A 15,766-nucleotide genomic window follows, 5' to 3' on the forward strand; every position below is an offset into this window, starting at 1 on the left:
TAATCTAAAAACCCTATTCTCTAGAAAAATATGAATATATACTTGGGTTTGAAACCTAAGCCCAACACAGACTCGGGCCCAGAAATCAAGCCCACATATCCCAAATCCAGTCCAACAAATTTTAAAAATAAATAAATAAAAATGAATAAATAAATAAATACGTATTTTAAATACGGGCATTACAAATCGCTTTACATTTGCAGTAGTTATTGAAGCCAAAGTTGTGGCCTCGACCCACTTTGTAAAGTATTCAGTAGCCACTAACAAAAAACGAACTCTCCCAGGTGCCCTAGGCAAAGGTCCCACGATGTCGAGCCCCTATTTTGAGAAAAGCCAAGGGCCGAGAATTGGGTGTAATTCTGTGGTTGGTAGTTTTCCAACTTTAGCATGTTTCTGGCATGACACACAAATTTGAGTGATTCATTTTGCTTCTCTTTGCATGTACGACCACCAATAACCCTGCGTTAAAGCCTTGTGGGCAAGATTGCGACCTCCTGAGTGATTCCCACAAACACCAGCATGAATTTCTTTAAGTATCATTTCACCTTGCTCTGGGGTAAGACATCTTAACGTGGGCCTGAACCCCATTGGCCTTTTGTAAAGTCGAGCGACTCTTTCTTTAGTGAACAATATTGTGAATTTCCATGCCTCTCGCTTAACCTTCTGACATAAAGCTTTCTCTGTGGGGAGATTCCCTAAGTTCAGATACTCGATGAAGGGTAGCCTCCAATCAAATTTTTCTAGTGCCAAGATTTCTAAGTCCCTTATCTCTAAATCATCAAGAGTTTCCTCTTTAGATTCTGCTTCAGATTCAGACTTTTCGTTTTCAGTGGGGATGATGTCGCCCCCAGTATTTTCATGGTCGGCTCCAATACTGCTAAGGTTACCAGGGTTCATTCCTTGATCTAAATTATTGACTGTGGGATGCTTTCTTTTGAGTTGTTTGTGTAAGGATGCCAAAGTCTAGCAATCCTCAGCATCAATTGGATCTTTAGATTCTAAAGATGCACGATCCCTACCGTTCTTTTTTCTTCGCCGAAAGTGTTAACAAACACGACTTGTATCGTTACACACTCTATAACATATGTCTCATGAAGTCTCATTGGTTTTAAATTGATGCTCGGCTCTCGTTGGAAATCAATCTAGATTTCTCTTGGTTCATCTAGCTGGACAGCTGCAGAGAGGTAAGCTAGTGCATCAGCGTGCCTGATTTCATTCCTTGGCCTTTGACTGATGGAGATTTTGTCAAATTGCATAGCCAATTGGTGGATGACTGTCAAATATGTTGCCATCCTTTCATTTTTTTGCTTGAAAAGTACCACCAAATTGATTAGCCACCAAGCAAGAATCTGTTAGCATTTGAATGTTCTTTGCTCCAAGCTTAAGTGCGGCATTCATACCATAGATAAAAGCTTCATATTTAGCTTAATTATTAGAGGCCGAAAAGACTAGTCTGAATGACCTTTCAATTTTCTGTCCTTCCGGGCTGATAAGTACACAACCTAGACCAGATCTGGATGCATTTTTTGAACCGTCGGTGAAGATGGTCCTAGAGAGCTTGATTATTGTCAAGAATGCGCTCGCCCCAAGAATCGGATGTACTGGGTGAGAATTCCTCAGTTTGTGCAAGGAATTGAACATAATGATCAGAAAGTTGTTCTACTTATGCTAATTTTGGACTCAATTGGATGTCATCCACAGGAAAATCTGCTATAAGAGAGGCTAGGGCATGCCCCTTTTCTGCAGTCCTTGGCTCATAAACAATATCATATTCCCTGAGGTAACTTGACCATTCAATTAGCCTATTTGATTCCTCCTATTTGCTAAGGGTCTTTCGTAGAGGATACTCAATATAAACCCTCACCGTTCTCCCCTGAAAATATGGTTTCAACCGTCGAGTTGCATGTACTAAGGCCAATGTGACTTTCTCAATTTTGGAGTAATGACTTTCTGCTGCAGTTAGTGTTTTGCTAACAAAATGAATTGGCTTTTCTTCAAAATCATCAACAAAAATGACTGCACTGGCTGCAGAGTTAGTTGCAACAAGATAAATTCCTACAGGTTCTCTAGCCTTTGGACTAACCAAAATTGGGGGAAAGGTAAGGTAGGCTTTGACTTCAGAGAAAGCCTTTTCACAATCTTCATTCCAGGTTGATGCACCTTTCAAAATCTGAAAGAACAACTTACATTTATCAGAGTATCGAGATATGAAACGACCGAGAACCGCAAGACAACCTAAGAGCCTCTGTACTTCATTTCTACAGGTAGAGGGTGGCATGTCGAGAATAGCTCGAATTTGCTCCGGGTTAGCTTCAATTCCCCTGTGGGTCATCATGAACCCTAAGAATTTGCCTAAAGATAGGCCAAATGAACATTTGGCAGGGTTAAGCCTCATTTTGTATTTCTTTAGTCGATCAAATACTTTCTGCAGGTCAGCAAGATGATCGCATTCTTCGCTTGACTTCACAACCATGTAGTCAATATAAACCTCCATAATAATCCCAATAAGATCAGTAAAGATAGTATTAACAAGCTTTTGGTATGTGGCCCTAGCATTCCTTAGGCCGAATGGCATAACAATATAGCAATATAGGCCTCTGTCTGTGATGAATGATGTATACTCTTGGTCATCATAGTGCAGTACAATCTAATAATATCCTGAGCTTGCATCCATAAAAGATAGTTTATTGAAACCATATGTCGCATCCACCATATCTGAAATTCTGGGTATAGGATAAGGATGCAGTGGGCAAGCTTCATTCATATATGTGAAGTCAACACAAATTCTAAGCTTCCCATTCTTCTTTGGTACTGCTACAATGTTGGAAACCCAAGTTGGGTATTCAACTGGTCGAATAAATCCAGCCTCCAATAACTTGTCAATCTCCTTGTTCACTAAGAGTTTCCTGTCTGGGGCCATTCTCCGTGGTTTCTGCCTTACCGGTTTGACTTTTGGGTCGATGTCTAATCTGTGACAAGCGACGCTGGGGTCAATTTCGGGCATATCTGTTGGATTCCAAGCAAAGATAACTCTGTTGCTTTTCAATAAGGCCACCAAAGCCTCTTTCTCTATTTCAGAAAGTTCTTCAGAGATGAAGGTGGTATGATTTCCTTCTTCTCCTATCTGCACTTCTTTCAATTTATCGACTGTTGGAGGTCCTTTAGTTGGTGCCTCCCGAGGTGCTTTGGCTACCCTCGTTGGGGCCCTCTGACCTCAGACTTTTTATAATCATCCATCGCATGCTCATGGCATTTCAGAGATGCAATTTGGTCATTTCGGATCTTACAAGTTCCCTCTACTGTTGGAAACTTAACAACTTGGTGATAAGTGGAGTAGTGGACACCACTGCATGCATTGCATGAAGCCAATCTCTACATAGAATGACATTATATGTGGATGGGCAGTTTACCAGAACAAAGTCAACTCCTACAACCTTAGGACCTATTGTGACTGACAAATTAATTTTACCAACCTTTTTAGCTGGAGCACCATTAAAGCCGATAATTGGAGTATTATCTTCCTAAATAAGATCATCGTCGAGATTCATGACAGAATAGCATTCAGAGAATATAATACAGGCAGAGCTGCCGGTGTCAATCAGAATTCTTTGGACTCTGCGGATGCCAACCCATGTTGTAATCACCACAGCATCATTGTGAGGATAGTAGACTCCTCACTCATCTTCTTCAGTAAAAGTTAGTCCTCATTCTACCATAGTCTCAACATAGAACCCAGATTTAAAGTTTATACTGTTTATGTGATTCCAACTACCAATTTTTTGAATCTTGCGCTTCATGCTCCATTTTCTTTCACGGTTGATGATGAAAACAAAGCCACCGAAAGCATGATATATGCCTATCACATCGCGGCTCAATCAAATTTACATGAGCCAGCTTTTGACTACCCTCTAGATACTCCTTCAGCTGTCCCCCCTCTGCCATTATGGAGATCTCCTTCTTGAATGCATAATGATCCATTCAAAGTATGGTCAAATCATCGGTGGATACTTGCATTTCTTTGACTTATCTCTCCTTCCCTCAATATCAAGTTTCATAAGGAACGGCTTGGAGAGTTTTCCTTTGAGTTTGTCATACAATTCTAAGAGACTGACGCTGAGCTCTGGAAGAGTAAGATCTTTGCTCGAGCAGCCATCTTGTTTCTGACTCTGTGAGACGCTAGTTTTGGCATCTTTGTTATGTTTCTTTCTGTCTTTGTCACGCTGTTGTTGTTCCTGCTTTCCTCTATCACTTGAAAAATCATTTTGCTGCTTGTACTTTGAATCTTCCTGAACAGTAGCATACCTTTCTGCTCGCACCAACAAATCCTGAACTGTTTCTGGAGGCTTCAGAGTTAGTGAGTTGTACAGGCCAAACTTATCAAAAGGAATAGCATTTTTGAAAGCTTGCACAACAACATCATCTGGGACATTGTTGACCTCCTTGAGCAGCACCCTGAGTTTTCTAACAAGGTCTCAAATGCTTTCTCTTTTCTCCATGTGGAGGTAGAAAAGAGTTCCAGAACCTTTTATGGTCTTCCTGTTGTAGCAATAATGTTTTGAAAACTTGTCGACGAGTTGCAGAAATGTATGGATTGAACGAGGACGGAGCTCGTTAAACCATGTTAAATCTTCTCCGCTAAGGGTAGCTTGGAACATTATGCACATCAACCCATCATTGTTATTAAAAAGAGCCATAGACGATCTGTACTTCATTAAGTGCTCATCTAGACAACCATCTACATCATCGTAGGTTGGGACTGAAGGTTGTTTGAAAGAACCAGGGGAAATGTAATCTCTAATTTCATCTTTAAAAGGAGATTCTTCAAGTCCTTTGATTGCCAGTTTATGTCGTTTATCTTCTCGAGTAGCTTTGGAATCCATGGCAGTTCTAATGAGTTCTTGGACTCGCTGCTCATTCAAGTTGTCACTAGTTTCCTACAAAGCGACATTGTTCGTGCCGACTCTGTGGGTATAGTTTCTCCTTTCAGGGTTCCAGCCTGGCTCAACAGAGTCTTGCCTATGTTGCCTGAAATTTGCTTCAGCCTTGCGTGGGTTTAGCTCTCTGGTTCGAGCGTAACCACCCACAGAATTGTGGAGGCCTCCAGTTCTGTGGCTTCTAGCCCACTGTTGGCTACCTCTTCTATCTCCAACTCTCTGATAACCTCCATTAGTCCTCCGATGAGTGTTTCTAACCATTGTATCCGGATTTTGAGGAATCTGAACCTCTAGGACTACGATCAAATCTTCTGTTACCTCGAGCTGGTATGTATTGTCTTCTTTGTAGTACCGGACTACGAGAGCATTGCATGTCGCGCTCTAGATCGATTTGGTCCGAAGAGGAATATCCGGAAACTGACATTGATCGTTCCTTTGAGTACTGGGAACGTCTTGACACTTATCTGCTTCGGTGACGCTGTGGGCTATGAACCCGTCCTACTACAGCGTCAGCACCACCTAAACGCTCCACAATTGGAGTTCTGGGGTTTTGGGTGTGGCTGGAGACATGGCTCCTTGGATGATGCCTCCTATTTTGAGACCTGCTCTCCCTTGGTACGGAAGATTCCTGCTGAGAGTTTTCTTCCCTAGGCATTTTGTCGTCATTTCTCCTAAGTTGATTGTTTTCTCTGGTCAACCTAAGCAACATGGACATTAAAGTTTATTCATCAGATGGGTGAACATTGTGGCTTAGATCCTGAGGGCCCGATCCAGGCCTAAGGCGGCCTTGCAAACGCCTAGGCAATGTGGATGGTCCAGATTGGGTGGAAATAGCACCCGACCTAGGCCCAAGGCGTTGCAGCTGCAGACGCTGACGCAGATCGATGGTCTTGCCCCAGAAGATGCAACTCCTTCTCTGTGTGTGACGACTCTAGTATCCCTAGTTGCATCTTGTTCCCCTGCTGGAATAGTAATTCGCAGGTTTTCCACCAAATCTTCTTCTTCATGCTGGGTGTCCAGATTCTGTGGGGGAATCTGACGCGTATACTAATGTTGAGCATGAACCTCGTCAGCAACTGTATGCTGTGCTGTTTCAGATTAGGAGGAACATTTTTTGCAATTTCTGGAGCCTGACTAGTGTCAGCCACCTTTTGATTTCTTTTGGGTCTACCAGTAGCCATTGATCGTGATATTCAATATAATAAAAGAGAAGAATATGGTCGTGGGTTGTCCCCACAGACGACGCCAAAAGATGTCGGGGCAAAAACTGTAAGCTACAGATCTACCAAAACACTCTTGAGAAACTGACCTTCTGAATATCACCACCTACGAGAGTAGTACTGCTACTACAAAATAATTTTAGAACTTGCGCACCTTGTTGAACTTGTTGCATAAAAGAATATGTTTTAGGTGTTGAGACTGAACCACTTTTTAGTTCAGTGGCTGCCTACATACCCCTGAGAGATCAAGTCTCTGAAAATCTCCAGAGTGTGGAGTTTTTCCAATGTAGTTCTGTTGCCCAAAACTTTTCAATATGTAACCATCCAAAAAACTAGGGAATATCTGGATATGGATCCTTATCCCTTGTTTTCAGTTACATTGGATAGAGCCAAAATCTATCCCTAGTTTTCAGTTGCATTGGATAGAGTCAAAATCTATCCCTAGTTTTGGTACCGACACGGGCTTATAGTGGTTTTTCGCCCACATGCCATGTTGTGACTGGCTATGAACCGTGGCTAGGCCGCAGATATGAAGCGGTCCAAGATGGGTGTCATGTCCAGAGATCATGCCTAGCTGGTCCATAGAGGCATCAGGTCGCTAAGCATTCCATCGAAGCCGATGTCTCACTACACAAGTCGATCCAACGAGGCCACAAATGAGGAGGATCAGGTAAAGCCATGTGGACCATTTATGAGGGTCCACATAGTTTGACATGAAGTTTACTTATGTACTTGCTGGATGGGAGGGTTCTGCCCATGATGGTCGAGTCTTGAGGAGTGTTGTCACACCTCAATTTCGGCTGTAACTGAAAACATTATTTGTTCCCCGACTCTTCGATCTCCGGGTGTGACGACTCTCCACTTCCAAAAGCCCATAAACAGCTTTTAAAATATGGATAATTAAAACCAATAAAAATTTTAACTTAAACAAAGTCCTCTTCATTATAAAACAATTTACAAATGAAAATGCAAATAATATTATCTTAATCGAAAATCTATATCACCTCAAGGAAAACAAAACACAACTCGAGATGAATGCTAACGCAAAACCACAAGCAAAGAACCAATCTTCTTCATCACTAAACTGTCAAGACTTATCAACTATGTTCATTTAATGAACACACCCCGATAAGCAAACATGCAATCGGGTCAAGATTATAAACAATGCTGGTGTGAGTAGCCCTAAAAACAACATATAATAATACGTATATATACACAATCCACAAGGCAGTTAGTTCCTCCACCGAGGCGCCTTAACTTTCAACGACTAATATATTATCCTTAAGCACAATAATTAAGGCAGGTAGTTCCTCCACTGAGGCGCCTTAACTTCCCACTAACCACACAACAAACTATACACAATAATAAATAAGGCATGTAGTTCCTCCATCGAGGCGCCTTAGATTATAACTAAACAAATAACCAACCAAACATATTACCATAATTAGATTATTTAAAGCTTTCTTTGCGTGTCCCTAAAATCACGTCGTATCTATGTCTTACCTAGTTTCCCTGGCTACCACAATCGCAACCCAACACCGAACATGTACATCCACATGCCTCCCTTACATAATGAGCCACTCGCATGAACCACTCCCCGCCGGGATGCCACACACCGTAAATCCTCACACCGAAGCCAAATCTATGTAAGCACCGCCACTATCAAAGCATAAAATATTAGGCGATCATCGCTCTATTTTGCTTAACGGAATAATCAAGCCACTATTCGCTACGATTGCCCAACACACGGGTCAATCACATCTTATATATACACCCAACACATGGGTCAATCATATCACATAAGCCCACACAAGGCAAATCTCATGAGTTGTGGTAGTCAGGTTCTAGGATTTTCGTTACGTAATTTATTCAGGTGTCATACGTTTATGACTCATAAGCATTTCTACTATACCACGCAAGGTGTCAATTACCTTATTGCACTAAGCCACAATACATAGAAATATCTCAGTTACCTCATAACCATTTTCATTCTTTCACGTACAATATATTATCAGACTACACCACACTCCCCGGAAACCAAATATTCACCAATACTATATTAGCATCTCACATATAAAAATAATGGAGTGTATATACATTTTTCCATGATATTGCAGTAATATAACTATCTCAACATATTATATTATGTCACAATGCTTCAACGTATCGCATACATTTTTATTATAACGTATTAGGAATATAATATCTCCTAACATCTCAATATCGTCCGCGTGTCAAAAATACATAACATCAAGGTCAAATCTTTCTTAGATATTGACAACCACATATATATATACTAGCTTCCACAAAGATTTTATTATTATATGTGTCCATATAATATACACAAAAAAACGTATCACAAATAAACGGTCCGTCCACAATCAAAGCCCAATATATATATATGCTTTTACACACTACTCACGCCAAATCTAAATTAGATAATGACAAACCAAGTTATGTAATATCGACAACATTTTATTTCTATATTTATCCATATAGTCCAATATGTGAAAAACTAGAAAAGTCAACATTCACAGTCAACGGTCAAAGTCAAACGGTCAATTGTCAAAGTCAACGGTCGACGGTCAAAGCCAAAGTCAACACATCATGGTCAAAGTCAAAGTCAACACATCATGGTCAAAGTCAACACATCATGGTCAAAATCAAAGTCAACCCATCATGGTCAAAGTCAACACATCATGGTCAAAGCCAAAGTCAACACATCATGGTCAAAGTCAAAGTCAACATGTCATGGTCAAAGTCAAACTGTCCTGGTCAAAGTCAATTCATCATTGTCAAAGTCAAACTGTCGTTTCCGTGTTCGACAGGTTCAGAGTCGTAGCCATGGTTCATGGCTAAAGTCAAAAGTGCATGGTTCATGGGCTCATGGCTAAGGTCATGGTTCGGACCCAACTGGCCAAGCCCAAACCTTAAAACCCGAAAGTCTAAAACCAACTTATTTATTCTACCTGACCCAATTGGGATCTATATTAAATCCCAAGGACCGCCGCCTCAATAATATAAAACGGCCCAAAACTTATAACCGAACCCGCCCGGTTAAGTGGATTCGCCCAAAACTTTAATATAAACCGGTCCACAAATTAATTTGAACCGCCCAACACTTTAATTTGGTCCGCCCAAAGAAACAAAGGGAACCGCCCCAAGAACTAATGTGGTCCTAAAATTAAACTGAAATTTCGCCCAACTACCATCAAAAATTCGCCTAGCTAATGAAATTTCGCCTATCTAAAAATAGAAATGAATATGGCCCAACAACTTAAATATTTCGCCCGGAGGAACAAATCCAAATTGGTCGAGGCCCAAGCCCATTAATTAGAGTTAGGCTATGTGAGAGTGGAAGACTTTGGATCCCCTCACCGTCATCTTCCTCGACTCCAAAGAACCACCAAATCGCCGGCCACCATTCTCCTCTTCCATCAAATCGGTTTTACACCAAATCAAAAACCCTATAACTTTAATAAATACAATTACTCTAATATCAGTGATTTAACCCTCTTCTTCAAACTAGATCTAAGAATTTCGGCCACCATTAATGGTTTCCACCAAGCTCTAATCGACACCATTTTCAGCCCTCACACACACTCAAACACCACTAACCAACCTCACAACACATCACCACAAAACACAACAACCAATCAAACCAAAAACAGCCCAACCACCGGTTCGTCCACCGCCATTAACACCTCAAACCAAGCTTTGGCAGCATCGACCACCACTCCTAAACAGTTGGGTTTTCATCCCCAACAAAACCCAACACTATAACCCACAACGAGTTCAATAGAAAAACAGCCCATGTGACGCCATTGAAGCTCTGTCGAAGCTTCGACAGTTTACCCCAATTTTAACAAAGTTCGACAGTTTAACAGTTTAACTAGAGTTTTAACAACTCGACGAAACACGACGTCGAATAAAAACAATATAATGAACAGTACAAAAACAGAAACCTTAGACAGTATACCGATAATCGAAAACGATAAATCCGGTGATATAGCAAAATATAGCTACTCACTTGTATGAACAGCTCGACGAATCCTCCTAGCCCGATTCGTCGCGCTCCAACGCTCCAGCAAACCAGCTTCTCTCTCTGCCTCCATTTTTAATTATTCTATTCTCCAGGAACCCTATTTTCTAGAAAAAAGTGTTTATATACTTGGTCAAACCCAAGCCTAACAAAACTCGGCCCAAAAAATCAGGCCCACATGTCCCGAGTCCAATCCGGATTAATTTTGAAAATAAATAATTAAATTAATTAATTAAATAGATAAAAAACACGATTTAAAAAAATGTACGTTATAGCCTATATACATCTCAAAAGAATCTCGCGTCAGAGATTCGAAGTAAAGCTATCTGAACAAAAACGTTGGTTCTTAACTTAGAACCTATACAAGAATGCACATTGATTAAACTTAAGCAAGATAACATTGATATTAATTATTTTAAATAATAATTCAATATATATCCTCATGCCATTACAAAACCTATTATTGGTTTTAATCTGCCTATATTAAAACAAATTATTATCTGTCCCTTAAATACAAGATAAATATATCATTACTCATAAGCATGCAATTTCTTGACACGTAGCAAACTCTACGAAAAAATAATATCCTACGTAACTAATCAATAATACAGGATAAGTTCATCCATGCATAAAACATTATGGAGTCTTTCATATCATGCATAAAAGAAAATTAGTGTCCTAATACACTTAAAACAAAAATCACTCATGTCATTGATACTACAATAAAACTTTATATTTACTTTAGTCATGCTCTCAGAAAAATTAAATTTTAAAACCACCCTTGAATCCTAATTTATGCTTGCAACTGGATCAAATATAGCACGTATTCAAAAAAATAATTTTTTTTTTCATATTCCTCTATCGAAATCATATAGACTGAAGCAAAACAATTCAGAATAAATACTCGAATATGCAAAAATCATGTGGAACTAATTTAACGATATTAATCAATCATATACGCACGGTAATAGTTCACCTATATACAATAATATAAAAATGTGTATACGCAAGTATACACCTCTCAAAAAGAATACACGTGTATACGCAAGTATACACTTCTCAAAAAGAACACACGTATACCGTATACACATCTCAAAAGAATACACGTATATCGCAAGTATACACGCCTCAAAAGAATACACGTGTATACACAGGTATACACATCTCAAAAAAGAATAACACGATATTTTATTATTATATTCAATCTATTTCTAACTAATCACCTCTAACAGATTAATCTCTTATACTTTAAAATACTATTCATCCATTAAAGTGTACGAGTGAGGCGAGATAGTTCCTCCAACACTGAGGCAATTAGTTCCTTACTCAGTACGTCACAAAACCATCAGATAATACAACTCATTCAATATAGATCAAAATATCTCATTATTTATTGAATAATAACATAACACTCAAATACAACGTTCACAGACATGTTATCGCACTTAATCCATAATCCATGTGAAAATGAACACAAACAATAAAACAACATTGTAACAGCACACATCATCTTGATCAAATCCATTAATAATTAACATATTACACATATAACCACTCCTCATATGATAAGGAAAAATAAAAGCATTTCATATGCACTCCACAAGAGTAACTAATATAAATATACACATTACACGTACAAACAAATCAGAAAAAAATATTGACTCTCTTTGTTTCTATATCTCTTTCATTTTATTTGTAAAAATAAATCAACTAGCGGAAATAGTTTTGAAAATATTACTTCTTAAACACTACCCATAAACCACGATCCAAGAATCACCTAGACTCACCCTAGTCTAAGCTAACCAAATGCTCGATATTAAATCGTTTGAATTCATTCGGATTGGGAAAAAAATATTTGTTCCCGACTCTTACGATCTCAGGGTGTGGCCGACGTTTCTCCACTTCCAAAAGCCCATAAACGGTTTAAAATATGCGGGATAATTAAAACCAATAAAAATTTTAACTTAAACAAAGTCCTCTTCATTATAAAACAATTTACAAATGAAAATGCAATAATATTATCTTAGCGAAAATCTATATCACCTCAAGGAAAACAAAACCTGACAACCCCGAGATGCAATCTTGCTTATGAGCCCAAGCGAAGACCAATCTTCTTCATCGCTAAAACTGTCCAAGACTTATCAACTGTGTTCATTCAATGAACCACGGTTGATAAGTCTTGACAGTTTAGTTAAATGATGAATTCCGGGTCACTTGCAATGGGTTTGCATTACATCATCGGATACGCTTTGTTTTTCCATGAGGTGATATAGCTTTTCGATCTAGCCAATGTTTTTGTATTCTCATTTGTATATTTTAATTAAAGAGTTATTGAAAAGAGATTTGTAACCTAATCTTAATTGGGAATTTTTGTCATGAAGAAGACTTTTGTTTAAGTTGAAATTTTTATTGGTTTTAATTATCCGCATATTTTAAACCGTTTATGGGTTTTGGAAGTGGAGAGGCCACACCCTGAGATCGAAAGAGTCGGGACAAATAATGTTTTTCAATTGCCGAAATTCGAGGTATGACAAGTGTTAAAAATCTCACGACAGGCACAAACTTACTCTACCCACTGGTATGTCAAGGTTTATAATTATAATCTATCTTAGCACCTGAAAATGTCATATACTAAACTTAACATGACACCGTCCTAGGATTGAAGTACTATCATGTGGATACTGGTTTCGCATTAGTCCCGGGATTCCTCACACCCTTTCGTGGCACATGATATCATCTCCGTGAAATAGGCACAGAGGATGCTCAAGATTACAAAGAGTTGTATAATTTTAGGCATTCGTCATTGCGTATGGTTGTTGAGAGAACAATCGGATTGTTGAAGAAACGCTTTGCATGTCTTAGGCATGCTCCTAATTATGATACGAGTGTACACATGAAAGTAATCCTTGCATGTTGTGCTATCCATAACTTCTTGAGGGAGGAAAACCCATATAGTACGTTAATCGATGAAGAATCAAGCTCGGATGAGGAAAATGGGGATGCGGGCATTAATGAAGATGACACTAATGGTAATGAAGACCAACGAGTTCAAATTGATATGGTACCTGCCCACGGTTGGACAAATTGGAGAGATGCTCTGGCTTTAATGATGTGGTAAGACACCATGGGACCACATTAAATATGTGATAGTGTTTTAATTATATTTTATAATGGTTCACGTTGTCTTTTTAATGTGAATTTTTATTAGTGAATTGGTGCTTTTATTAATTATGGTTTGTACTAGATAAAATTGAATGGTTATCTATGATTTTGTTTAATGAATATTTATTAGAGGTTGTTAGTTATTAATGAATATGATATTACTTTTTTTTTTAATTTATTTGTTTGTATTTTAATGATAATTCCAACAGTTATGGATAGGCAAGGTCATAACTCATTCAAGGGTAAACGTGTGGTGACTGAGTGTAAGGTGACCAAACCACCTGTTGCGAGGCAGAAGCAAGTCCACTGGTATCCCTTGATGGATGAGATCTTAATTGAGGTATTGTTAGAAAAGACTCTAAATGGTTTAGGTAAGAAGTCGGACAATGGGTAGAAGCCCAAGACTTTAAAAGAGGTTGCTGAGGCTGTGAATCAACGATTGAATATGTCAATCGAGAGTGAGAATGTATGTTCTTGGCTGAAAACAATGAAGAAAGATTACCTCACTGCCAAGGCGGTTGTCGAGGCTAGTGGTTTTGGTTTTTCGTACAACCAACAAACCAAAGGTATAGATGCTGATCCTGTGGCATGGGAAGAGTATTGCAAGGTAATATATTTTACTATCTTGTAACTCTAAATTACTACGTATTATTATTATATCTTGTAAGCAATTGCTTATTGTTATATGCCCATCCTACAGCAAGGCCCCTACGAAAGAAGATGTTTCCTCATTTTGAGGAAGCTTGTGTCATATTTGGGAGTGATATGGCAACTGGGGAAGGGGGGCAATCTTTGGACTTTACAATGAGGAAGTAGTGATTCTAGATGAAGAAGTTGGAGATGAAGCGGTCAGATAATATAGAAGAAGAGTCAAGTCAGCCTCCAAGTCCACATCCTAATGCAAATGATGTTGATAGTTCACAAGGTGGTGAAAGCTTTGTAGCTGGTTGTACCTCACAAGTTGGGAGTCGTCGCATTACTACCCCTCCTTTAGTGAAGTGCAAGAGGTCTCGTCTTGGTCTTGAGGCCATGCCTCCACCCCCAGATTTCAAGGAGTTGACGGAGGCAGTGCGTCAACTAACTAGTGCCTTCAATCCTGTTGAGCCTACCACCTTGTTACTTGATGCTTTAGAAGCACTTCCTAACATGGAACCTGATATCATGTTGAGGGCCTTTGATTTGTTGAGGGGGAGAATGAGCTGAAGTTGCTGAAGGTCTTTTTGGGGATTAGTAATCCTCAGTTTCAGTATGCATGGCTTATGAGAAAGTTTCAGCAGTAAGGGAACTAGATCAAGTAGTAGAATGTAGGACTTGAACTTGTGTCTTTTGGATATTAGAATGATATTTTGAATTAGAATTCACTATATGTATGAATGCATGTCTTTTATATAGTAGAACTTGGTATAGATTAACGTTGGTTATTTTCACTCGTGTCTTTTGTGTGTGTGTGTGCAGGCTGTGTGAGTGTCTGTGGTGGTCTCTGTGTGTGTGCAGGTTGTGTGAGTGTAGGTGAGTGCTTAGTGTGTGTTCAGGTGGTGTGTGTGTGTGTGTTCAGGTGGTGTGTGTGTGCTGCTAGTGTGTATGTGCGTGTGTGTGTGTGTGTGTGTGTGTGTGTGTGTGTGTGTGTGTGTGTGTGTGTGTGTGTGTGTGTGTGTGTGGTGCGTGTGCATGTGCGTGTGCGTGTGCGTGTGCGTTTGTGTGTGTGTGTGTGTGTGTGATGCTAGACTAGTCTTGTTATTTGTGTCGTATTCGAATGGTTTGCATCAGTTTTGTAGGTAAGTTCTCTGTGCGACTTCTCAGTGCACAACAGGGATATGGTCTAAAGTTGAGGGGGTAATACTTCAAGACAAGGTGATTGATTTAGCTCAGTATGAATTGAAGCATTCAGATTTAAGAAGCTTTCAGAAGCAAGTAGTGCTGCTGACGGATTTAAGGTCCGAGTTGTTTCTCCTGACAAAGATTTCTTTCAAATTTTGTCTCCTTCGTTACATCTTGTGAGAATTGCTTCACGTGGATTTGATATGGTTTCATTTGGATTGGAGGACTTTGCTGGAAGATATGGAACCTTGGAACCTACTCAGTTTGTCCATATGATTGCGCTTACTGGCGACAAAGCTGATAATATTCCAGGGAGTTGAGGGTATAGGAGATGTACATGCTCTGAAGTTAATCACAAAATTTGGTACTATTGAAAATTTGCTGCAGTGTGTTGATCAAGTTGAGGAAGAGTGCATAAGAAAGGCATTAATAGCAAATGCGCGCTGATCAGGCTATATTAAGCAAGAATTTAGCCATGTTGCGTTCCAATCATCAAAAGAGCATCTACTTTGTGGAAAAAGATTTGAGTATCGCTTTTTGTGCAAGATTTTGTTATACAGTGGCTGAAATGGACGAGATTATTAACTACA

The sequence above is a fragment of the Coptis chinensis genome, chromosome 4 (assembly GCF_015680905.1).
Source record: "Coptis chinensis isolate HL-2020 chromosome 4, ASM1568090v1, whole genome shotgun sequence".
Classification (NCBI taxonomy): domain Eukaryota; kingdom Viridiplantae; phylum Streptophyta; class Magnoliopsida; order Ranunculales; family Ranunculaceae; genus Coptis; species Coptis chinensis.